Below are 26,615 nucleotides of genomic sequence, written 5' to 3' on the forward strand. Positions count from 1 at the left end.
AGAGAATTAGCTAGAGAGCCTCATCAATTGGCTTGTTTGGGGGTTCAATTATTAGATTATGACGATGGTGGAGTTGTACTCCAAAACACTACAAAATCATCTCTCATAGCTGAAGTAAAGGAAAGGTAGTACGAGGACCTAGAGTTGGTCGAGTTGAGAGAGAAAGTTCCGCAGTAGAAAAAGCCTCTGTTAGAGCTCAAGGAAGATGGGGTTCTCAGATACAAGGGTCGTCTGTGTGTCCCATATGTAGTAGGGCTACGAGGAAGGATTATGTCCGAGGCACATTACTCGTGGTACTCCATTCATCCTGGGTTGACGAAGATGTATCATGACATTAAGGATGTGTACTGGTGGAATGATATGAAGAAAAACATTGCTGAGTTTGTCGCCAGTGTCCTAGTTGCCAGCAAGTGAAGGTAGAGTACTAGAAGCCCGGAGGGCTAATACAGACTATAAAGATCTTGATATGGAAATGGGAGGCGATAAACATGGACTTTGTCACAGATTTTCCTCATTCAGATCATAAGTTTGATTCTATATAGGTGATAGTCGACAGGCTCACGAAATCAGCCCATTTCCTACCGGTGAGATCTACATATACATCCGAATATTATGCGAAGTTATATATTAAAGAGATAGTACGGCTACACGGAGTACCAGTATCTATTATATATATAACTGTGGGGCCCAGTTTACAACACATTTTTGGAGGTCATTTCAGAGAGGTCTAGGGACTCAGGTGAATCTCAGCACAACTTTTCATCCACATACTAATGAACAAGCCAAGCGCACAATTCAAATGCTCGAGGATATGTTACAAGCATATATGTTGGATTTTAAAAGAAGTTGGGATGAACATCTACCTCTTATCGAGTTTGCATATAATAACAATTACCACTCCAATATCCAGATGACTCCGTACGAGGCTTTGTATGGGCATAAGTGTAGATCTCCTATAGAGTGGTTCGATGTTGGAGAATCTGGGTTACATGGGCCAGACTTGGTTCAGCAGGCCGTAGATAAAGTAAAGCTTATCTAGGAGCGACTGCTGCCAACTCATAGTCATCAGAAGTCATATTCTGACGTGCGGTGACGAGACTAAGAGTTTGGGGTTGATGACTGGGTATTATTAAAGGTGCCTATGAAGGGCGTGATGAGGTTTGGAAAGAAAGGCAAGCTTATCCCACGGTATATTGGGCCTTGTAGGATTATTCGAAGAATGGCCCGAGTAGCTTATGAGTTAGATTTGCCATCGGAATTGGAGTCTGTCCATATGGTTTTTCACATATCTATGCTATAAAAGTGCATTGGCGATCCTACTCGAGTAGTGCCCACTGATGCTGTACAGATCACGGAGGACTTATCATACGAGGAAGTTCCAATTTCCATCCTACACCGATAAATTTGCAAGCTACGAAATAAGGAGGTAGCCTCCATAAAAGTTTAATGGAGAAGCAAGAATGTGGAAGAGATGACATGGGAAGCGGAGGAATAAATGAAGTCAAACTGAAGATATGGCTCGAGATGGGATACTTCATCACAGCTCTATTCAAGCCAATAGGTCATCAAGTAATCTCTTATTTTTGCCTTTCAATATTTATGATTGACGACCGTGTGAGGCCAAGTGTTGCTATTTATGGACATTGGCCATGTGTGGCATATATAGTATGTAATCTGGCTGCGTGCAAGTTGGTATAGTGCCTGAAATACTAAGTGATCCTTTTGCGGTATCTACACTGGTCAGAGAACGGATTATTGCTAGACGGGTTTACTGAGGTTGTACGGTGATAGTTTGTAGTCATCAGACCTCAGCCAATCTAGTTGAGCTAGAGATGATGGATTTTGATGCTATCATGGGCATGGAATGGTTGGCAGCTTTCTATGCCATAGTTGATTGTCGAGAAAAGGTAGCCAGATTTCATTTTTCGGGTGAGCCAGTCCTTGAATGGGTAGGTAACACAGCGACACCCAGAGGTAGGTTTATTTCATATCTGAAGGCGAGGAAAATGATCGCAAAAGGGTGCATTTATCATATTGTGCGAGTTAGAGATGCATATGCTGAGATACCTATACTTTAATCTATTATAGTAGTTAGAGAGTATGCAAATGTGTTTCTAGATGAGCTTCCAGGTATTCCTCCAGAGTGAGAGATTAATTTTAGCATCGATTTGCTTCTGGGAACTCAACCAATATCCATCCCTCTGTATAGAATGACACCTACTGAATTGAAGGAGTTGAAGGAGCAGTTAAAAGATTTGCTGGAGAAAGGTTTCATCAGGCCTAGTACCTCACCTTGGGGTGCACCAGTACTGTTTGTGTGAAAGAAAGATGGCTCGCTGAGGATGTGTATCGATTATAGGCAGCTGGACAAGGTAACTGTTAAGAATAAATATCCACTTCCAAGGATCGATGACTTGTTTAATCAGTTGCAGGGGGCAAGATTCTTTTCAAAAGATAGATTTGAGGTCAGGGAACCACCTGGTCAAAGTTTGGGACAAAGATATTCTAAAGACAGCCTTCAAGATCTGATATGGCCACTTCGAGTTCCTTGTTATGTCCTTCGAGTTGACAAATGCACCCGTCGTATTTATGGACTTGATGAATAGCGTATTCCGGCCATTTTTAGATCTGTTCGTGATAATATTTATTGATGATATTCTAGTTTATTTACATTCAGAGGAGGAGCATGCGGACCACCTGCGAGCGGTACTCCAAACCCTCCGTGATCGTAAGTTGTATGCTAAGTTTTCTAAATGTGAGTTCTGGTTGAAGTCTATAGCATTTTTGGGGCATACTGTATCCGATGATGGTATAAAGGTAGATACTCAGAAGATTGAGGCCGTGAAATCCTGGCTTAGGCCTACCACTCTGACAAAGGTTCGTTGCTTTATAGGCTTAGCATGATACTACCAGAGGTTCGTAGAGGGGTTTTATTCCCTTTCGGCACAATTGACGAAGCTGACATAGAAAGCTACTAAGTTTCAGTGGATAGAGGCTTGCGAGTGGAGTTTCCAAGAGCTTAAGAACAGGTTGAACTCAGCATCAGTTCTAACACTTCTAGAGGGTCTAGAGGGTTATGCCGTGTATTGTGATGCCTCAGGTGTCGGGTTAGGATATGTCCTGATGCAACATGGGAAAGTAGTTGCGTACGCTTCAAGGTAGTTGAGGAAGCACAAGAGGAATTATTCGTCCCACAACCTCGAGCTAGCTGCGGTTGTCCATGCACTTAAGATATGGCAGCATTATTTATATGGTGTTCATGTGGATGTATTTATAGATCATAAGATCCTGCAATATATCTTCAAGAAAAAAGAGTTGAATTTGTGACAAAGGTGATAGCTAGAGTTATTGAAAGATTATGACGTTAACGTTCTCTACCATCTAGGTACAACTAATGTTGTAGAAGATGCCTTAAGTCGTCGATCTATGGGTAGCTTAGCACATGTAGAAGCTGAGAAAAGAGAATTAGCTAGAGAGCCTCATCAATTGGCTTGTTTGGGGGTTCAATTATTAGATTATGACGATGGTGGAGTTGTACTCCAAAACACTACAAAATCATCTCTCATAGCTGAAGTAAAGGAAAGGTAGTACGAGGACCTAGAGTTGGTCGAGTTGAGAGAGAAAGTTCCGCAGTAGAAAAAGCCTCTGTTAGAGCTCAAGGAAGATGGGGTTCTCAGATACAAGGGTCGTCTGTGTGTCCCATATGTAGTAGGGCTACGAGGAAGGATTATGTCCGAGGCACATTACTCGTGGTACTCCATTCATCCTGGGTTGACGAAGATGTATCATGACATTAAGGATGTGTACTGGTGGAATGATATGAAGAAAAACATTGCTGAGTTTGTCGCCAGTGTCCTAGTTGCCAGCAAGTGAAGGTAGAGTACTAGAAGCCCGGAGGGCTAATACAGACTATAAAGATCTTGATATGGAAATGGGAGGCGATAAACATGGACTTTGTCACAGATTTTCCTCATTCAGATCATAAGTTTGATTCTATATAGGTGATAGTCGACAGGCTCACGAAATCAGCCCATTTCCTACCGGTGAGATCTACATATACATCCGAATATTATGCGAAGTTATATATTAAAGAGATAGTACGGCTACACGGAGTACCAGTATCTATTATATATATAACTGTGGGGCCCAGTTTACAACACATTTTTGGAGGTCATTTCAGAGAGGTCTAGGGACTCAGGTGAATCTCAGCACAACTTTTCATCCACATACTAATGAACAAGCCAAGCGCACAATTCAAATGCTCGAGGATATGTTACAAGCATATATGTTGGATTTTAAAAGAAGTTGGGATGAACATCTACCTCTTATCGAGTTTGCATATAATAACAATTACCACTCCAATATCCAGATGACTCCGTACGAGGCTTTGTATGGGCATAAGTGTAGATCTCCTATAGAGTGGTTCGATGTTGGAGAATCTGGGTTACATGGGCCAGACTTGGTTCAGCAGGCCGTAGATAAAGTAAAGCTTATCTAGGAGCGACTGCTGCCAACTCATAGTCATCAGAAGTCATATTCTGACGTGCGGTGACGAGACTAAGAGTTTGGGGTTGATGACTGGGTATTATTAAAGGTGCCTATGAAGGGCGTGATGAGGTTTGGAAAGAAAGGCAAGCTTATCCCACGGTATATTGGGCCTTGTAGGATTATTCGAAGAATGGCCCGAGTAGCTTATGAGTTAGATTTGCCATCGGAATTGGAGTCTGTCCATATGGTTTTTCACATATCTATGCTATAAAAGTGCATTGGCGATCCTACTCGAGTAGTGCCCACTGATGCTGTACAGATCACGGAGGACTTATCATACGAGGAAGTTCCAATTTCCATCCTACACCGACAAATTTGCAAGCTACGAAATAAGGAGGTAGCCTCCATAAAAGTTTAATGGAGAAGCAAGAATGTGGAAGAGATGACATGGGAAGCGGAGGAATAAATGAAGTCAAACTGAAGATATGGCTCGAGATGGGATACTTCATCACAGCTCTATTCAAGCCAATAGGTCATCAAGTAATCTCTTATTTTTGCCTTTCAATATTTATGATTGACGACCGTGTGAGGCCAAGTGTTGCTATTTATGGACATTGGCCATGTGTGGCATATATAGTATGTAATCTGGCTGCGTGCAAGTTGGTATAGTGCCTGAAATACTAAGTGATCCTTTTGCGGTATCTACACTGGTCAGAGAACGGATTATTGCTAGACGGGTTTACTGAGGTTGTACGGTGATAGTTTGTAGTCATCAGACCTCAGCCAATCTAGTTGAGCTAGAGATGATGGATTTTGATGCTATCATGGGCATGGAATGGTTGGCAGCTTTCTATGCCATAGTTGATTGTCGAGAAAAGGTAGCCAGATTTCATTTTTCGGGTGAGCCAGTCCTTGAATGGGTAGGTAATACAGCGACACCCAGAGGTAGGTTTATTTCATATCTGAAGGCGAGGAAAATGATCGCAAAAGGGTGCATTTATCATATTGTGCGAGTTAGAGATGCATATGCTGAGATACCTATACTTTAATCTATTATAGTAGTTAGAGAGTATGCAAATGTGTTTCTAGATGAGCTTCCAGGTATTCCTCCAGAGTGAGAGATTAATTTTAGCATCGATTTGCTTCTGGGAACTCAACCAATATCCATCCCTCTGTATAGAATGACACCTACTGAATTGAAGGAGTTGAAGGAGCAGTTAAAAGATTTGCTGGAGAAAGGTTTCATCAGGCCTAGTACCTCACCTTGGGGTGCACCAGTACTGTTTGTGTGAAAGAAAGATGGCTCGCTGAGGATGTGTATCGATTATAGGCAGCTGGACAAGGTAACTGTTAAGAATAAATATCCACTTCCAAGGATCGATGACTTGTTTAATCAGTTGCAGGGGGCAAGATTCTTTTCAAAAGATAGATTTGAGGTCAGGGAACCACCTGGTCAAAGTTTGGGACAAAGATATTCTAAAGACAGCCTTCAAGATCTGATATGGCCACTTCGAGTTCCTTGTTATGTCCTTCGAGTTGACAAATGCACCCGTCGTATTTATGGACTTGATGAATAGCGTATTCCGGCCATTTTTAGATCTGTTCGTGATAATATTTATTGATGATATTCTAGTTTATTTACATTCAGAGGAGGAGCATGCGGACCACCTGCGAGCGGTACTCCAAACCCTCCGTGATCGTAAGTTGTATGCTAAGTTTTCTAAATGTGAGTTCTGGTTGAAGTCTATAGCATTTTTGGGGCATACTGTATCCGATGATGGTATAAAGGTAGATACTCAGAAGATTGAGGCCGTGAAATCCTGGCTTAGGCCTACCACTCTGACAAAGGTTCGTTGCTTTATAGGCTTAGCATGATACTACCAGAGGTTCGTAGAGGGGTTTTATTCCCTTTCGGCACAATTGACGAAGCTGACATAGAAAGCTACTAAGTTTCAGTGGATAGAGGCTTGCGAGTGGAGTTTCCAAGAGCTTAAGAACAGGTTGAACTCAGCATCAGTTCTAACACTTCTAGAGGGTCTAGAGGGTTATGCCGTGTATTGTGATGCCTCAGGTGTCGGGTTAGGATATGTCCTGATGCAACATGGGAAAGTAGTTGCGTACGCTTCAAGGTAGTTGAGGAAGCACAAGAGGAATTATTCGTCCCACAACCTCGAGCTAGCTGCGGTTGTCCATGCACTTAAGATATGGCAGCATTATTTATATGGTGTTCATGTGGATGTATTTATAGATCATAAGATCCTGCAATATATCTTCAAGAAAAAAGAGTTGAATTTGTGACAAAGGTGATAGCTAGAGTTATTGAAAGATTATGACGTTAACGTTCTCTACCATCTAGGTACAACTAATGTTGTAGAAGATGCCTTAAGTCGTCGATCTATGGGTAGCTTAGCACATGTAGAAGCTGAGAAAAGAGAATTAGCTAGAGAGCCTCATCAATTGGCTTGTTTGGGGGTTCAATTATTAGATTATGACGATGGTGGAGTTGTACTCCAAAACACTACAAAATCATCTCTCATAGCTGAAGTAAAGGAAAGGTAGTACGAGGACCTAGAGTTGGTCGAGTTGAGAGAGAAAGTTCCGCAGTAGAAAAAGCCTCTGTTAGAGCTCAAGGAAGATGGGGTTCTCAGATACAAGGGTCGTCTGTGTGTCCCATATGTAGTAGGGCTACGAGGAAGGATTATGTCCGAGGCACATTACTCGTGGTACTCCATTCATCCTGGGTTGACGAAGATGTATCATGACATTAAGGATGTGTACTGGTGGAATGATATGAAGAAAAACATTGCTGAGTTTGTCGCCAGTGTCCTAGTTGCCAGCAAGTGAAGGTAGAGTACTAGAAGCCCGGAGGGCTAATACAGACTATAAAGATCTTGATATGGAAATGGGAGGCGATAAACATGGACTTTGTCACAGATTTTCCTCATTCAGATCATAAGTTTGATTCTATATAGGTGATAGTCGACAGGCTCACGAAATCAGCCCATTTCCTACCGGTGAGATCTACATATACATCCGAATATTATGCGAAGTTATATATTAAAGAGATAGTACGGCTACACGGAGTACCAGTATCTATTATATATATAACTGTGGGGCCCAGTTTACAACACATTTTTGGAGGTCATTTCAGAGAGGTCTAGGGACTCAGGTGAATCTCAGCACAACTTTTCATCCACATACTAATGAACAAGCCAAGCGCACAATTCAAATGCTCGAGGATATGTTACAAGCATATATGTTGGATTTTAAAAGAAGTTGGGATGAACATCTACCTCTTATCGAGTTTGCATATAATAACAATTACCACTCCAATATCCAGATGACTCCGTACGAGGCTTTGTATGGGCATAAGTGTAGATCTCCTATAGAGTGGTTCGATGTTGGAGAATCTGGGTTACATGGGCCAGACTTGGTTCAGCAGGCCGTAGATAAAGTAAAGCTTATCTAGGAGCGACTGCTGCCAACTCATAGTCATCAGAAGTCATATTCTGACGTGCGGTGACGAGACTAAGAGTTTGGGGTTGATGACTGGGTATTATTAAAGGTGCCTATGAAGGGCGTGATGAGGTTTGGAAAGAAAGGCAAGCTTATCCCACGGTATATTGGGCCTTGTAGGATTATTCGAAGAATGGCCCGAGTAGCTTATGAGTTAGATTTGCCATCGGAATTGGAGTCTGTCCATATGGTTTTTCACATATCTATGCTATAAAAGTGCATTGGCGATCCTACTCGAGTAGTGCCCACTGATGCTGTACAGATCACGGAGGACTTATCATACGAGGAAGTTCCAATTTCCATCCTACACCGACAAATTTGCAAGCTACGAAATAAGGAGGTAGCCTCCATAAAAGTTTAATGGAGAAGCAAGAATGTGGAAGAGATGACATGGGAAGCGGAGGAATAAATGAAGTCAAACTGAAGATATGGCTCGAGATGGGATACTTCATCACAGCTCTATTCAAGCCAATAGGTCATCAAGTAATCTCTTATTTTTGCCTTTCAATATTTATGATTGACGACCGTGTGAGGCCAAGTGTTGCTATTTATGGACATTGGCCATGTGTGGCATATATAGTATGTTTTCTGGCTGCGTGCAAGTTGGTTTTAGTCTAGTGTACGGAGGAGACTCTAGCAAAATTTTCCAAAGTCTCTAAGAGTAAACATTCGAGGAAAAATGTTCCTAAGGGAGAAATGATGTTACACCCCATATTTTCGTACGTAAAAGTGCGTCGTAAGCAAACTAATGTAAGACCAAAAATGAGATCATATTTGAAAGTATATAAAGTAAGTTATCATGTTACCTCGGAGGTTATAAATATTGAAGATCATGAACAACAAGTACAAAGAGGGTTAGAAGATTCAGAAGCTAAATGAATTGAAGAAAATAATGTTTCGTCGAAAGTTGACAAGTTGGGAATGTTATAACCCGTACCTTTGGGGTGAGACTAGGGTTTTTAACATGATAAGAGGGTTATATTATGATTTATTTTAGTCTTATGATAGTCATGTGCTAAGTTTTGAGGTCAAATGATTTGTGGAACAAAAGTCGATGAAAGCCATCACAGGTTACGTTAATATGTTTTACTGAAATTTGGTTCGAATGTCACTGTGATTTTCTCCCAATATACTTAGAGCTACGGGGTGATCCACACATCAAATGGATGATTTATGAGTCTATTTTCTAACGCATTAAACCGTTTGTCAATACAACATTCGAGTAGAGAGAAATATGCATGTTTGCGAGACTGCGCAGACCGCTAGGTGACAAGTAGGTGTGTCACCTACTTGCTTAAATGAGAGAACTAAATATATCCAAAAAGGGGCTATTTAGGGTCGGCCAATGAGACCTTTTAAGGGATTATCTCCTGAAAATATTACACTCATTATATAGCAAAATAACCAGAGATAAGCCCCTGCAAAAATCCTCCCAAAACAATTGAACACAAATCCTAATTGATTTTCCCTTCTTTTCAAGTTCTAGTTGGAGGAAAATCTAGGGTTTGAAGAACCATTATTGGAGCTGGGATATTCAACAAATAAGGTAAGTATAGTGCTCTCTTTCACCCAATGTTTCTGATGGAAATGTATGGAAAGTCGTTCTATAATTGTAAGAACCCACGGGACGGTGATCGGAAGCCGTGGGTTCGAGTTATTCCACTTGTAGTGGACTATTTTGTGGGTTGTTTCGTGTTGCTATTAGATTGTGTGTTTTCCTACTGTTTTAGGGAGTTTTGGAGGAGATATGGTATGGATAAACACCACATAAATGCAGGGTGGTGGGCTGGTCATTCATCGTAGTATTTTCGGTCTGTTTGATACTACTACGGTGGTCGTTTTGTGTATAAAGAGATTAGTGTGTGTTGGGCTGTTTTGTAGTATTTTGTGGTGTATATAAGGTTGGAAAATAATGTATATATGTTATTATTATTGTGTTATTCTGTTGTTGTGGTTATCTCTAATTGGGAGGAAGTAAAGATTATAGAGGAGATGTTGTCTGTTTTAATATAAAATAAGTTTTTGTTCGTTATCCGATAGTTGTACCTTTCATAACTTAATGATAATATTATTATCGTTGTTGTAGATTAAGGTGCGAAGAGACGAGTTCAACGTGGTTATTGGAAAGATTGTGATAAGGTATGTTAAGGCTTAACCTTTTCTTCATTTTGGCATGATCCCGTAGCTATATGTGTTTGATAACAAGACATAAAAAGAAGTTCGTATTCTTGAATTTATGTACATTATCCTAATCTCATAAGTTACAGTATTCTCCCTTATCAGGGCTTTATATTCAGTTAAGTATTATTTTTTTCCAGTGAAGAGAGTAGAGGGTCTATATATATATATATACATATAGTATTACAGTATTTTCACCACCATCGAGCGATAATCGGTGGGTAGGCCCCTATTGGGCAACCTTTGATCAGATGGTAAGTTATATACTGAGCCTACTGTGGACGAGTGCCTATGAACGAGCCCAGAATTGCCGAGATACCGAGTCTAGTATGGCCGAGCATCTATGAGCAAGCCTACTACGGCCGAGCAGTTACATATACCGAGCCTTATAGGGCAAGACAACTATTTTACTTACTATATTGCGAGAGTTGAGTCAGTATCAGCAGGTAAGTATATCTCCATATCATCTTTGACTTCCAATTACTTTCAGTTATTACATTATCAGTTCAATTTCAACTTCCAGTTATTCTATTGCCTTACATACTCGGTACATTATTTCTTACTGACGTCTCTTTCCTGGTGACGTTGCATTTCATGCATGCAAGTTTGGATAGACAGATTGGTAGGCCTTCTCCGTAAGTGTTGTCCGTGCTCAGCTTGATCGGTAAGCTCCACGTCCTTTAGAGTTGTCGGGTCTAGGGTTTTGAGTACATATTATGCATATATGTATATATATTATGGATAGGTCCGTGCCTTGTTCCGACCACAATACATCTATCAGTAGAGGCTTGTAGACATATCATGTCAATCAGTGCAGTATGTTGGGCTTGTAGGCCTGGTATGTATATTTTTGTTGGTTGTCAGCTATAGTAGTTATGACGGCCTTGTCGGCCCAACTTTATATTGATGTTCAGTCAGAGCTAGTTTCCGTTCAATTTTATATTTTGTTTCACAAATTGTCTTGAAATGTGGCCCTATGAGCAAAGTATGACATTGTATGTTGAGAGTCCCTCAGTCTCAAGTTGGTACGCTTGGTTAAGTGAGGCACCGGATGCCGCTCTCGCCCCCCAGGTTTGGGATGTGGTAGTGGCCCTCTGAGTTTGAGCAGTTGCGGTAGGGGTCTATGACTGTGCTCGAGTATGTTGTGAGGTTCAGTGAGCTATCTCGTCATGCACGTGCTTTGTTTTCTACTATTAGAAAGAGAGTCTGCAGTTTTATCGAGGGGCTCAGTTATGATCTCAAACTTGGGATGGCATGGGAGCTGGAGACTGATACTCCATTCCAGCAGGTTGTGGATATTACTAGGAAGATGAAGTGTATTCATAGTTAGGAGATGGGGGGATAGTGAGGCCAAGAGGCCTCGAGGTCATGGAGGATTAAGTGGATTATACTCTTTGACTCTGACCCATCATGGCGGGGGCTCTGTCAGTCGGTGAGTTCAATCCGTACTTTAGGTTACCCGTAGTGCTCCCGCTAGCTAGGGACCCAAGGGTACTCATATCGGACAACCATATTTCAGTATGCCTACTGTACAGGGTTCCTACAAAAGTTATTCCAGTCATCTGGCACAGACTCAGTACCAACAACCACATCCGCATATAGGTTATTATTGGTGTGGTGATACTAGGCACATTATAAGAGATTGTCCCAGACTCCAGAGAGGTGGACTTCATCAGAGTACTCAGGATATGGGTTCCACTCTAGTTGTTACTCCACCTGTACATCCAGCTAGATGTGGAGGACATACAGGTAGAGGGCGTCCTAGCGGGAGATGTTAGGCTAGTTGTTATGATTTTCCTGATAGGGTCGAGGCCGTTCACCAAATAATATTATTATAGGTCTAGTTCCGGTTTGTCATAGAGATACATTAGTTTTATTTGATCGGGTAATATTTATTAGTATGAGTCATCCTAACTTGCTTCACATATGGATATGTTTCGTGATTCTTGTACTCCGTTTATGTGTCTGCACTTGTTGAGGGGTCCTACTGTGGTAGACCATGTTTATCGTTCTAGTTTGTTCACTATTGAGGGTTATGAGACTAGGATGAAATTTCTTTTACTTAATATGACAGGTTTTGATGTATTTGCTAGATAATTTGGCCACAATTTATGATTTTGTTCCACAAGGTGAGGTAGTGAAATTTTTTCGGTTGGTATGATGTCTATTCTACTTGTGATTCATAGTTGAGAATGGGACCCTTGCATTTTGTGTGGATCGGTATGTTTGGACTGGGCTATGTGACACGATATAGTTATGTTAGGATGAGATTCTTTGTGATTAGTTAATATATTTTATTTCTCCCTTGTGGAATGGATTCGTAGTAAGATACTAATGGGGAGTGGTAATTGTTGGACTGGTTGGATAGTTTTCTCATGTGTTTCTCTTTCCACCTTCAGTTATATTCGAGGTGTGCTTGTTAGGTTCGGATTGCAACGTATGTGTTTAGGTCATGTTTGGTGTAGCTTGTTGGTCGGTGGGTGGTTAGGAGTTTTCATATGTTTCTTACATTATTAGCAGTGTTTTGACAGTTTGGAACAATGTTTTAGTTGTTATGAGGTTATTTACCGGTATCGGGTTTGATGATGGGCAGTTATTCTGATCAGAGTTATTGCTATGTGCTTATGAGCGATGGGTTACGTCGTGTGGTTATACCTTGTGGATGTATTCACGACCTGTTGTAACTGGTTGGGTTCGACACAATGCGTATATGTGAGAATCGGGTCTTAGGAGGAGGCCAGGGTGATGAGATTAAGATCTAAGGTTTGTGAACTAAGGATGAAGGAAGGGTCTTCGATTAGGTGGTATTAACTGGCTTATATGGATTGAGGTGATGTGGGATCGTCGTGGGTATGCGCATGGTGAGTTTATTCAGTGAATTGATGGCTTTGGAATGACTCTTGGCACATTCGAGGACGAACATTTGTTTAAGAGAGGGGGAATATAACGACCCAACCAGTCGTTCTGAGCTTTAGCATCCTGTTTGGTGGTTTAAGGTCTTAAATAGCTTCATATTATGTATTATGACTTCTCTATATGGTCAGTTTTGGTTTTCGTGCGATTCAGAATTGATTTGGAAGAATGATTCTCATTTAAGAAGCCTTAAGTTGGAAGAGTTGATCAAGTTTGACTTTTTGCGTATTTGATCTCGGATAGGAGTTTTGATGGTTCCATTAGGTTTGGATGGTGATTTTAGACTTGGACATATGACCGGAATTGGATTCAGATGTTCCTAGGTTGATTTGGCACTTTTTGGCGAAGTTGGCAATCTGAAGGTTTAGAATTTTTCTAAGTTTGACCATGTTTTGACTTTATAGATATCGGGTTCGGATTTCATTTTCAGGACTTGGAACATGTCCATTTTGTCATTTGAAACTTGTCTGCAAAATTTGGAGTCATTCCAAGTTGGTTTGATTGGAATCGGACGCATGGTTGTGATTTTAGAAATTTATTAAGTTCATGTGTTTTGGTGTCCGATTCGTGATTTTGGATGTTATTTTGGTGTTTTGATTGTGCGAACGAGTTCGTATGATGTATTTAGTCTTATGTGGATGTTTGGTGTGGAGCATTGAGGGCTCGGGTGAGTTTCGGACGTGTTCCGGAGGTTTTGAGGAAGGTTCATATTTGCTTGTGTTTTTGTTCTCGCATTTACGAAACGAGGGTCGCATTTGCGACTATCGCTTTTACGTAATAGAGACCGCATTTGAAAAGAAGTAGTGGACTGGCAAGCTTCATATTTGCGAAGCCAGCCTCACAAGTGCGATAGAGGCCTCGCTTTTGCGAAAAGCTAGAGTTCGCATTTGCGACATTTTTGTCGCTTTTGTGTTTGATATTATTAAGTCAATTTTGGTTAGATTTGAGCCGAGCAGAGGTGAATTTTAGAGGAAAAAGCTTTTAAGAGTATTGATTAAGGGCTTTGGAGGTAAGTGTCTTGCCTAACTTTGTGGGGGGAAAATACCCCTTAGGATTTGGTCTAATTGCATTATTTGAATTATGTGAAAGATGTGTACACGAGGTGACGAGTGTGTACTCGAGTTTATATGTAAAAATTGACCGATTTACACTCTTAGGTTATTAATTCTTTTAATTGAAGTTGTTGTTATATGAAATATCTTTCATTGTCGAGTTATTTCCCGTTTTATTTTGTCGTTGTTGAAATTCTTGTATGCATTGTTGTTGAGCCGCGGGCTATTGATGTGTGGCTATAATTCCATAGTTTCGTACATTATGTGCCTTGCATTTTACATGCTTTAATGATAAATTATACTTTATTTGTGCATAATGGAGTCTATTTTATGTGTAGGTGAATTGGAGATGAAAGTAGAGCAAAAGGGATACTTAAACGTTGAAAGTGTGCCCGAGAACAGTGAAAAGGAGAGACCTGGCGAGGCCAGCCTAAGGCCAGGCTGGACCAGGCTTTAGCCTGGCGAGGCCAGCCAAATTCCAGGCGTTAGGCTGGTGACGCCAGGCCTGAGGCCAGGTCCAATCCGAGTTTTGAAGACTTAATTCGTTCCGGGTTTGACTAGGACTCGACCCACACGTTTATGGTTTCTTCTACACATATAAATAGACATAAAACACCACTTGGAGAGAACGTGTTTCAGCAGCCAGAGGCACGGAAAGCTAGTGGAATCACCTCTTGGGAGTTAGAATCATCTATTTCTACATCTTTTCATCTTTACTCTGTATTTTAATTATGCAAAATATTTGGGATATTGTTACTATGAGTATGAGTAGCTAATTTTCTAATCTAGGGTGTTGATGGAACCTATTGAAGGATGATTTTCTTGTTACGTTAATATAGATTTGCCGTAGTATTTTCACTATTTGTTCAACTATATTATTCTTGTGGTCGATTGAAGGGCCCTCAATTAGTTGTGCCTATTTAGTATGTATTACTCGGGAGAGAGTTCATAGTCAGGTAGTTGTTGAACAACATCACTCCTAAACATATATGAGGGATCAATACGAAAGTTTAAAGGTGGGTTTAGGGATAACGAAACCTTGATGCGAGCTGAGTGAGCTGTACTTAATGCCAGCTAGCGTAATTCGGGAGAATATGCCTAGTAAATTGTGGTAATTACTCGGGAGAGAGTTACGACAGTTAGAGTGCTCATGGTAGATAGAGAAGACTTAGGCAAATTTGTAGGAAAAGTAGCGGAAATGATTCCGACAATTGGGAAAATCATAACTCTAGACCTCCTTAGTCTTGTCTAGAATTTCATCCATGTTAGTTGATAATTTTACTGCTTTATAATATTTGCTAGTTAATTAATAGAAATAAAAATCAAATCTTTATAACTAGAAAATTATTTGAACTTGTGTTTCTTTGCAATATTGAACAGCTGTAGCTAAGCCTTAGTTCTCTGTGGGATTCGACTCCGGACTTGTAAACCGGATTATATTTGCAATGACTGCTTAGTCCTTTTTATAAGGCATAGTTGGGCGTGATCAAATTTTGGCGCCGTTGCCGGGGATCTAACGGTTTAGTTGTAGGTATTTATATTGCAAAGAAATATATTGCTAGGTTGATAAAGAAACACTTATAGCTGTAGGTGTATATATTGCTAGGTTGCAAGTTTGAACTTTTATTTTTGCTTTCTTGTATTTGATTTTTTTGTTTTTTTTGTTTTACTTGTTAATTTTTTAAAAACAAACATGGCATCTTGGAATTATGTGAGATTTGATGTTGGTAATTCTACTTTTGATCCTCCTTATGCATATAGTGGAGGAAACCACCCGGGAAAAAAATGTCAAAATATTCCCGAGAGCGAGTTATGTGCACCAACTCAATATTATGTGTGGAATGTGTGTGATATATGTGGTGGTCAAGATGGTCACTTTCATGGTTGTGCTTATATTTCTTATGTTTCCCCAACCCCTTACTTTGATGGTTCTTCTTTTTCTTGTGAAGTTAATAGGAATAAAGAACACAGGGATGATGACCTGAAAGAGATCAAGAATATGCAAAAGTACCTTGTGGAACAATATGATATGTTAAAGTGCCTTGTGGAACAAAATAGTAAAAGACAGCTGTAGATAGAAAGGCAAGAGGAAACTATTCACAACTTGAAAGTTCAAGTGAGTCAACTGGTTGAAGATCTTAATGCTCAACAAGCCAATATTGTGAATAGTATCCAAGAAGAGCATGAATTAGATGCAGAAATTGAGGTACCAATAGAGAGGTCCATAGTAGAACACCAACAATCAATCAAACTAGAATTTGAGGATGCCGATGTTGTAGAAGAGATACTAGAGTCAAGCAAGGACATTGATGATATATATTTAGTTGACTCTAGTGTCATTAGTGTTGAAGATGTAGGAAGTCCCAATGTTCATGTAGTTGAGCACATTGGTCCACACTCCAAGTATTTTTCCACATTGTGTTTGGATGATGATATAGAAATAGAGTCATCCGAGCCACTTGAGGAGTCAAGGAATGAGGAACAAGGTGCCTAAATTCTGAAATTCTTCTTGCCACAAAGTCGGGAATACACATCTCATCTAAAGGCCAAGAAGTTCAGAATACTACATTGTTTTATTGGGTAGTCAGATTCATTCCACCATCCCAGGAGAATGATCATAGAGCATAATCAAAACTTGGGGTCCAATTCATAAGTTCAAAGTGGAGGCAGAAAGTGATTCGCGTCGTGCCGCGACTTAAATCAAGCGCTTGTTGGGAGGCAACCCAGCTTTACTACTTTCTTTTATTATTTTTTTATTTTTGGTATTGTCGATTTTTGATTTTCTAGGAGCATGGAAAGAAAAGCTATTGGAAGGATGCAACAACAAACCAGATGGTTGGAACTAAGTGTGAGGTACCCGCACGAAGGACCAAGCCTGGGAGAAGTCTGAGTACCCCATGAGCTACGGATTCTTCGGTCTTTGGCCTACCAGGGAGTTTCTTTTACCCTCTTATTAGTTATGGTGTGCATTGGGGACAATGCACAATTTTAAGTGTGGGGTGAGGAGATTGTCTGGGTGACTTTCTATGCTATTTTAGTTGTGTTAATTTAATTGAATAAATTTTTTAGAGAACAGAAATAGAAAAGATTGGACTTTTCCCAACGATGGATCTATTAGACAATTTTCTTGAGGGATTTAAGTCGAAAGAAAATAAACAAAAAGATTTTCTTTTGTTAGGTAGTGTAGCAATTCCCCCTTGGTTTTTCTTTGTGCCGCGGTTCTTTTCCAAGGGTTTTGTTTGAACCGGGTGTAGTTAGTTTTATTTGTTTTTTAGGAATAGGAACCATTGTGATATAAATTGAATTGAAGCAATATCTCTTGACTTTGTTATGCCTTGAGAATAGTTAGTACTATGATTGTGACGCTTAGGCTCGGTTTTTGACTCTCGCATAAGTACCTGAAATCGTAGATTCTTAATTTTGCTTAACTGCTTTGACTCGAGTGTCGTGATGAAACCAATCCTGAATGAATGATGTGCCATGTCTGTGTGAGGTTTTGTATGTATTCTATGCATTGCATTTGATGTCTAGAACTTGCCCCGTGTGTTTGTAAAGCGAAATAGTAGTATTGTTCAGTCTAGGTAGTGATATAGGCATTTCTTTGTTAAGCCAGATATATAAAGTTTTCCCACCTAAATGAAATGTATCGTAGTTAACCCCGTTGAGTCTATAATCCTGTTTCTTTGGTAACCACATTACAAGTCGTACCCCTTTGTTTTAATCGACCATATATTTGAACCTTTTCACCTCTCATGAGCACTTGAATTGTTATGAACTTTTTAAAAGTTAAAGTGTAGGGTGGTTGGTTCGGCTTTTGTGTGGAACTAATGAAATAAGGAGAAATGTGCACTATTTTGAAAAAGTAAGAGCCACTTGAATTGAAAAAGAAAGAAAAGAAAAATTAGCTATATTGCTGTGAAAAATATTCCTTGATAGTGGTGACTCTTGACGTAATTGTGCTTAAAGAAATATGGAGTAAATATAAATTGAAGTGAAGGTGGAATGTTTGGCTTGGCATAAGTATGGGATGTGTGTTAAAGTATATGTATTGAAGTGCTTTAAGAGAGGTGTAGTCACTCATATCCAAATGTATCCTACCCGAACCGCATCCTACATTACAACTAATGAAAGTCCTACTTGATCTTAGACTGAATGAACTCGATTAGTAGAGTATTATACTATGGGCAAGCCTATGGTGCATCTTTTGTAGCATAAGAATGTTATTTCTGAGAGCGAGTGAATTCTTCCTATCTTGAGTTCCTACGGTCTTAAAATTTATTGTGTGTGGAACTAATCTCTTTTGTTGTGTGAGGGAATGTGATTCATAAAGGAAAGGTAATGTTGTTGACATCCATGTTAGAGTAAGTAAGTGAATTGTGAATAAGGCATGGTATTTGTGAGTCGAATCTTGAGGCGAGGATGTCACATTTGTGTGCTTAAAATATTTTAAAAAATCTTGGTGTAATGAGTTAGGAGAATTGCTTAAAAAGGTCGTATCTATAAGTGTAGATTTATTGCTCGAGGACGAGCAATGTTTAAGTGTGGGGTATTGATGTGTGGCTATAATTCCATAGTTTCGTACATTATGTGCCTTGCATTTTACATGTTTTAATGATAAATTACACTTTATTTGTGCATAATGGAGTTTGTTTTATGTGTAGGTGAATTGGAGATGAAAGTAGAGCAAAAGTGATACTTAAACGTTGAAAGTGTGCCCGAGAACAGTGAAAAGGAGAGACTTGGCGAGGCCAGCCAAAGGCCAGGCTGGACCAGGCTTTAGCCTGGCGAGGCCAGCCAAATTCCAGGCGTTAGGCTGGCGACGCCAGGCCTGAGGCCAGGTCCAATCCGAGTTTTGAAGACTTAATTCGTTTCGGGTTTGACTAGGACTCGGCCCACACGTTTAGGGTTTCTTCTACACATATAAATAGACATAAAACACCACTTGGAGAGAATGTTTTTCAGCAGCCAGAGGCAAGGAAAGCTAGTGGAATCACCTCTTGGGAGTTAGAATCATCTATTTCTACATCTTTTCATCTTTAATCTATATTTTAATTATGCAAAATATTTGGGATATTGTTACTATGAGTATGAGTAGCTAATTTCCTAATCTAGGGTTTTGATGGAACCTATTGAAGGATGATTTTATTGTTACGTTAATATAGATTTGCCGTAGTATTTTCACTATTTGTTCAACAATATTATTTTTTTGGTTAACTGAATGGCCCTCAATTAGCTGTGCCTATTTAGTATGTATTACTCGGGAGAGAGTACATATTTAGGTAGTTGTTGAACAGCATCACTCCTAAACGTATATGAGGGATCAATACCTAATTTTAAAGGTGGATTTAGGGATAACGAAACCTTGATGCGATCTGAGTGAGTTGTACTTAATGCCAGCTAACGTAATTTGAGAGAATATGCCTAGTAAATTGTGATAATTACTCGGGAGAGAGTTACGGCAGTTAGAGTACTCATGGTCGATAGAGAAGACTTAGGCAAATTTGTAGGAAACGTAGAGGAAAGGATTCCGACAATTGGGAAAATCTTAACTCTAGACCTCCTTAGTCTTGTCTAGAATTTCATCCATGTTAGTTGATAATTTTACTGCTTTATAATATTTGCTAGTTAATTAGTAGAAATAAAAATCAAATCTTTATAACTAGAAAATTATTTGAACTTGTGTTTCTTTGCAATATTGAACAGCTGTAGCTAAGCCTTAGTTCTCTGTGGGATTCGACTCCGGACTTGTAAACCGGATTATATTTGCAATGACCGCTTAGTCCTTTTTATAAGACATAGTTGGGCGTGATCAAATTTTGGCGCCATTGCCGGGGAACTAACGGTTTAGTTGTAGGTGTTTATATTGCAAAGAAATACATTGCTAGGTTGATAAAGAAACACTTATAGCTGTAGGTGTATATATTGCTAGGTTGCAAGTTTGAACTTTTATTTTTGCTTTCTTGTATTTGATTTTTTTTGTTTTTTTTGTTTTACTTGTTAATTTTTTAAAAACAGACATGACATCTTGGAATTATATGAGTTTTGATGTTGGTAATTTTACTTTTGATCCTCCTTATGCATATAGTGGAGGAAACCACCCGGGATAAAATTGTCAAAATATTCCCGAGAGCGAGTTATGTGCATCAACTCAATATTATGTGTGGAATGTGTGTGATATGTGTGGTGGTCAAGATAGTCACTTTCATGGTTGTGCTTATATTTTTTATGTTTTCCCAACCCCTTACTTTGATGGTTCTTCTTTTTCTTGTGAAGTTAATAGGAATAAAGAACCCAGGGAAGATGACCTGAAAGAGATCAAGAATATGTAAAAGTACCTTGTGGAACAATATGATATGTTAAAGTGCATTGTGGAACAAAATAGTAAAAGACAGCTGCAGATAGAAAGGCAAGAGGAAACTATTCATAACTTGAAAGTTCAAGTGAGTCAACTGGTTGAAGATCTTAATGATCAACAAGCCAATATTGTGAATAGTATCCAGGAAGAGCGTGAATTAGATGCAGAAATTGAGGTACCAATAGAGAGGTCCATAGTAGAACACCAACAATCAATCAAACTAGAATTTGAGGATGCCGATGTTGTAGAAGAGATACTAGAGTCAAGCAAGGACATTGATGATATATATTTAGTTGACTCTAGTGTCATTAGTGTTGAAGATGTAGGAAGTCCCAATGTTCATGTAGTTGAGCGCATTGGTCTACACTCCAAGCATTTTTCCACATTGTGTTTGGATGATGATATAGAAATAGAGTCATCCGAGCCACTTGAGGAGTCAATAAATGAGGAACAAGGTGCCAATATTCTGAAATTCTTCTTGCCAGAAAGTCAGGAATACACATCTCATCTAAAGGCCAAGAAGTGCAGAATACTACATTGTTTTATTGGGTAGTCAGATTCATTCCACCATCCCAGGAGAATGATCATAGAGCAGAATCAAAACTTGGGTTCCAATTCATAAGTTCAAAGTGGAGGAAGAAAGTGATTCGCGTCGTGCTGCGACGTTAAATCAAGCGCTTGTTGGGAGGCAACCCAGCTTTACTGCTTTTTTTAATTATTTTTTTTATTTTTGGTATTGTCGATTTTTCATTTTCTAGGAGCATGGAAAGAAAAGCTATTGGAAGGATGCAACAACAAACCAGATGGTTGGAACTAAGTGTGAGGTACCCGCACGAAGGACCAAGCCTGGGAGAAGTCTGAGTACCCCATGAGCTACGGATTCTTCGGTCTTTGGCCTACCAGGGAGTTTCTTTTACCCTCTTATTAGTTATGGTGTGCATTGGGGACAATGCACAATTTTAAGTGTGGGGTGAGGAGATTGTCTGGGTGACTTTCTATGCTATTTTATTTGTGTTAATTTAATTGAATAAATTTTTTAGAGAACAGAAATAGAAAAGATTGGACTTTTCCCAACGATGGATCTATTAGACAATTTTCTTGAGGGATTTAAGTCGAAAGAAAACAAACAAAAAGATTTTCTTTTGTTAGGTAGTGTAGCAATTCCCCCTTGGTTTTTCTTTGTGCCGCGGTTCTTTTCCAAGGGTTTTGTTTGAACCGGGTGTAGTTAGTTTTATTTGTTTTTTAGGAATAGGAACCATTGTGATATAAATTGAATTGAAGCAATATCTCTTGACTTTGTTATGCCTTGAGAATAGTTAGTACTATGATTGTGACGCTTAGGCTCGGTTTTTGACTCTCGCATAAGTACCTAAAATCGTAGATTCTATATTTTGCTTAACTGCTTTGACTCGAGTGTCGCGATAAAACCAATCCTGAATGAATGATGTGCCACGTCTGTGTGAGGTTTTGTATGTATTCTATGCATTGCATTTGATGTCTAGAACTTGCCCCGTGTGTTTGCAAAGCGAAATAGTAGTATTGTTTAGTCTAGGAAGTGATATAGGCGTTTCTTTGTTAAACCAAATAAATAAAGCTTTTCCACCTAAATGTTATGTATCGTAGTTAACCCGGTTGAGCCTATAATCCTGTTTCTGTGGTAACCACATTACAAGCCGTACCCATTTGTTTTAATCGACCATATATTTGAACCTTTTCACCACTCATGAGCACTTGAATTGTGGAACTAATGAAATAAGGAGAAATGTGCACTATTTTGAAAAAGTAAGAGCCACTTGAATTGAAAAAGAAAGAAAAGAAAAATTAGCTATATTGCTGTGAAAAATATTCCTTGATAGTGGTGACTCTTGACGTAATTGTGCTTAAAGAAATATGGAGTAAATATAAATTGAAGTGAAGGTGGAATGTTTGGTTTGGCATAAGTATGGGATGTGTGTTAAAGTATATGTATTGAAGTGCTTAAGGGAGGTGTAGTCACTCATATCCAAATGTATCCTACCCGACCTGCATCCTACATTATAACCAATGAAAGTCCTACTTGATCTTAGACTGAATGAAATCGATTAGTAGAGTATTACACTATAGGCAAGCCTATGGTGCATCTTTTGTAGCATAAGAATGTTATTTCTGAGAGCGAGTGAATTCTTCCTTTCTTGAGTTCCTACGGTCTTAAAATTTATTGTGTGTGGAACTAATCTCTTTTGTTGTGTGAGGGAACGTGATTCATAAAGGAAAGGTAATGTTGTTGACATCCATGTTAGAGTAAGTAAGTGAATTGTGAATAAGGCATGGTATTTGTGAGTCGAATCTTGAGGCGAGGATGTCACACTTGTGTGCTTAAACTATTTTAAAAATTCTTAGTGTAATGAGTTAGGAGAATTGCTTAAAAAGGTCGTATCTATAAGTGTAGATTGATTGCTCGAGGACGAGCAATGTTTAAGTGTGGGGTATTGATGTGTGGCTATAATTCCATAGTTTCGTACATTATGTGCCTTGCATTTTACATGCTTTAATGATAAATTACACTTTATTTGTGCATAATGGAGTCTATTTTATGTTTAGGTGAATTAGAGATGAAAGTAGAGCAAAAGGGATACTTAAACGTTGAAAGTGTGCCCGAGAACAGTAAAAAGGAGAGACCTAGCGAGGCAAGCCAAAGGCCAGGCTGGACCAGGCTTTAGCCTGGCGAGGCCAGCCAAATTCCAGGCGTTAGGCTGGCGACGCCAGGCCTGAGGCCAGGTCCAATCCGAGTTTTGAAGACTTAATTCATTTCGGGTTTGACTAGGACTCGGCCCACACATTTAGGGTTTCTTCTACACATATAAATAGACATAAAACACCACTTGGAGAGAATGTTTTTCAGCAGCCAGAGGCAAGGAAAGCTAGTGGAATTACCTCTTAGGAGTTAGAATCATCTATTTCTACATCTTTTCATCTTTACTCTGTATTTTAATTATGCAAAATATTTGGGATATTGTTACTATGAGTTTGAGTAGCTAATTTCCTAATCTAGGGTGTTGATGGAACCTATTGAAGGATGATTTTCTTGTTACGTTAATATAGATTTGCCGTAGTATTTTCACTATTTGTTCAACTATATTATTCTTGTCGTTGATTGAAGGGCCCTCAATTAGCATTGCCTATTTAGTATGTATGACTCGGGAGAGAGTGCATATTTAGATAGTTGTTGTAAAACATCACTCCTAAACGTATATGAGGGATCAACACGAAGGTTTAAAGGTGGATTTAGGGATAACGAAACCTTGATGCGATCTGAGTGATCTGTACTTAATGCCAGCTAGCGTAATTCGGGAGAATATACCCTGTAAATTATGGTAATTACTCAGGAGAGAGTTACGACAATTAGAGTGCTCATGGTCGATAGAGAAGACTTAGGCAAATTTGTAGGAAACGTAGCGGAAAGGATTCCGATAATTGGGGAAATCATAACTCTAGACCTCCTTAGTCACTTCTAGAATTTCATCCATGTTAGTTGATAATTGTACTGCTTTATAATATTTGCTAGTTAATTAGTAAAAATAAAAATCAAATCTTTATAACTAGAAAATTATTTGAACTTGTGTTTCTTTGCAATATTGAACAGCTGTAGCTAAGCCTTAGTTCTCTATGAGATTCGACTCCGAACTTGTAAATCGGTTTAAATTTTCAATGACCGCTTAGTCCTTTTTATAAGGCATAGTTGGGCGTGATCAGCTATGCTTTATTGTGATATTGGTATTGTTATTTTGGCAATATTGTGGCATATATGGACATGTTGTAGGGATTGATTGTTATTGTGTGAAGCATAAGGGTGGTATTTCACTGTTGATGATTATGCGGAGCGATACGAGTGGCTATAGATATATTGTCTGGGCGGAGTGATACGGGTGGCTATTATGTTATTGTCAGGATGTAGCATTACAGGTGGCCATTGATATACTGTCTGGGCAGAGTGATATGGCTGACTATTGTGTTGTTGTTGGGGTGGAGCGATATGGGTGATTATTGATATATCGTCTAGGCGGAGCGATACGGGTGGCTATTGATATATTGTCTAGACAGAGTGATACGGGTGGCTATTATGAAATTTTCAACATGGTGAGATAAGGGTGGCTATATGGGGATGTTATGTGATGGCCTGAGGACATATTGTTGATGAAAAAGGAGTATTCTGGTTGTTGATTTTTGACTTCCTTATGCGTGTCATGCATATTACGTGATTTGTTGTGTTGTTTCCAATGTGCTACTCGGTGTCTCTGATATTACTTATTGATTTGAGCTGTGATAGTACACTTGCACATGCATACAACGTAACATGTCATTTATACCAGTCGAGGAGTATGCAACTTGATGGTCATTGATAATGTACATATATTCTTGTAAATCTGCTTTCTCTACGATATGGTTGGACTGGTAGCCCGTGACCATGCCGGGCGAATTGTGATATCGATCCCGTGACCACGCCAGACGAGTTGTAATATTGAGCATGTGATCATGTCGAACGGATTGTGATATTGTCACGTGTATTGTCCTTGCAACACGTGAGTTGTCCATGCGATTGTGACTTATATTGTGGCACGAGATCTTAGCCGTGTGAGGGTTATTGATAATGTGGGCACGAGGTGCCATGTGTATATGATACATGATTTGGGACTCGTGATTTGTGATTTTGAGGTGTGGTACCTCGGGGTGATTCTTGTTGTAACTCTTTTATCGTAACGGTTTGATGATTAGAACTGTCATTGTTTTCCCTTAATTGCTTTCACTCGTATTTTATATGTACTTTGATTTTTTTGTTGTTTTATCTATCGATTATCCTTCGTTGCCATTTATTTATTTTCTTTTCGTTGTTAGCTTTATAGTAATATTCTGCACAAGTTTAAATGTAAGTGAGTATCTTGACTTGTACCTCCTCACTCCTCCACCGAGATTAGTGTTGATACTTACTAGGTACTGATCGTGGTATACTCATACTATACTTCTGCTCATTTTTGTGTAGATACATGTATTGGAGGCAATGGTTCCAGGCAGTGTTAGCTTCTTTGATCGCGAGGATTCAAGGTTGAGTTGCTAGATCACCGCAGTCCCTTGGAGTCCTTTCCTTTTAAATTATACTGTCAATTCTCTATCCGATCAGTGTTGTCTTTTGTTTTGAGATATTTATATGTATTTAGCTAGATTTTATGACTTTGTACTACCTAGTCTTGGGAATTTATTGTGATTATTGCCGCGTAGGCTTGTATCACCTTTATTTCTTTACTTATATTAAACCTTGTGTTCATTATGTCATGTTTAATTGGTTTAACTTTTGTAAGTGATCGACTTACCTAGTTTTAGAGATTAGGTGCCATCACGATCCTTAAGGTAGAATTTTGGGCCATGACACCACACGTTGTACGAATAACTCATGTGCCTAATCACTGCACAGAATACTCACATGCCATAATCATAACCACCGTAGAGGCAAGTCACGTGCCATAATCCCAACAACCGCACAGATAACTCAAGTGCTAACAATCTAGTCCATCACACAGAAAGCATATAAGAATACATGTATATGATCAACGAATATCAACTCACGTACCCATGGACTGTTAAATAGCATGCTAAGGTGTATGCATGTGCGAAGTGTACAAATACAGCTCAGGTTAGGAAGATACACCATACAATAATGAATATCATATTCAAACAGGGTGTCATCACCTACACATGATCTCTATCATGATTCATGGAGTTCACGCAGTCATACAAATATATAAAGCATTAATACAAGAAGCACAATATCCAAATCAAGGCGTGGTACAGGCTAAAGACTACTTCGGTCATGAATCATACATAGCAATCATATATATGCTCATCACCTCGCATATATGTCGCTTCTCACACATTTCAATTAGACAAATAAAGTCATATCCTAAGGGTTATTCCCTCAACAAGATTAGGCAATATACTTACCTCATACGGTCTAGCCTTCAACCTCAAATCGCGAGGAAATCGAACAATGCGATAGAAAGCGATCCCAATCCATAAAGCTTCAATTTTTTAAAAATTCCCAAAAAATAAACAACGTCAACTCGGGCCCGCATGCCCGAAAT

General features: G+C 39.3%; 1 long non-coding RNA gene across 2 annotated transcripts in view; it reads left to right on the plus strand.

Annotated features, from left to right (window-relative positions):
- The window catches only part of LOC138891563 (uncharacterized), a 36,812-nt gene extending 13,365 nt beyond the window's left edge, over nt 1–23,447 (plus strand). Inside the window, exons 2-3 of one of the 2 annotated variants that reach the window (XR_011407920.1) lie at nt 10,091–10,846; nt 23,083–23,447. This is a non-coding gene — a long non-coding RNA (uncharacterized lncRNA). Of the gene's footprint in view, nt 1–10,090; nt 10,847–14,485; nt 14,932–23,082 lie in introns of those variants that run through there. The other variant, XR_011407919.1, reaches the window with a different exon arrangement.
- The last annotated feature ends 3,168 nt before the right edge of the window (nt 23,448–26,615 follow it).

Source organism: Nicotiana tomentosiformis, chromosome 5, assembly GCF_000390325.3.
Source record: "Nicotiana tomentosiformis chromosome 5, ASM39032v3, whole genome shotgun sequence".
Taxonomy (NCBI): Eukaryota; Viridiplantae; Streptophyta; class Magnoliopsida; order Solanales; family Solanaceae; genus Nicotiana; species Nicotiana tomentosiformis.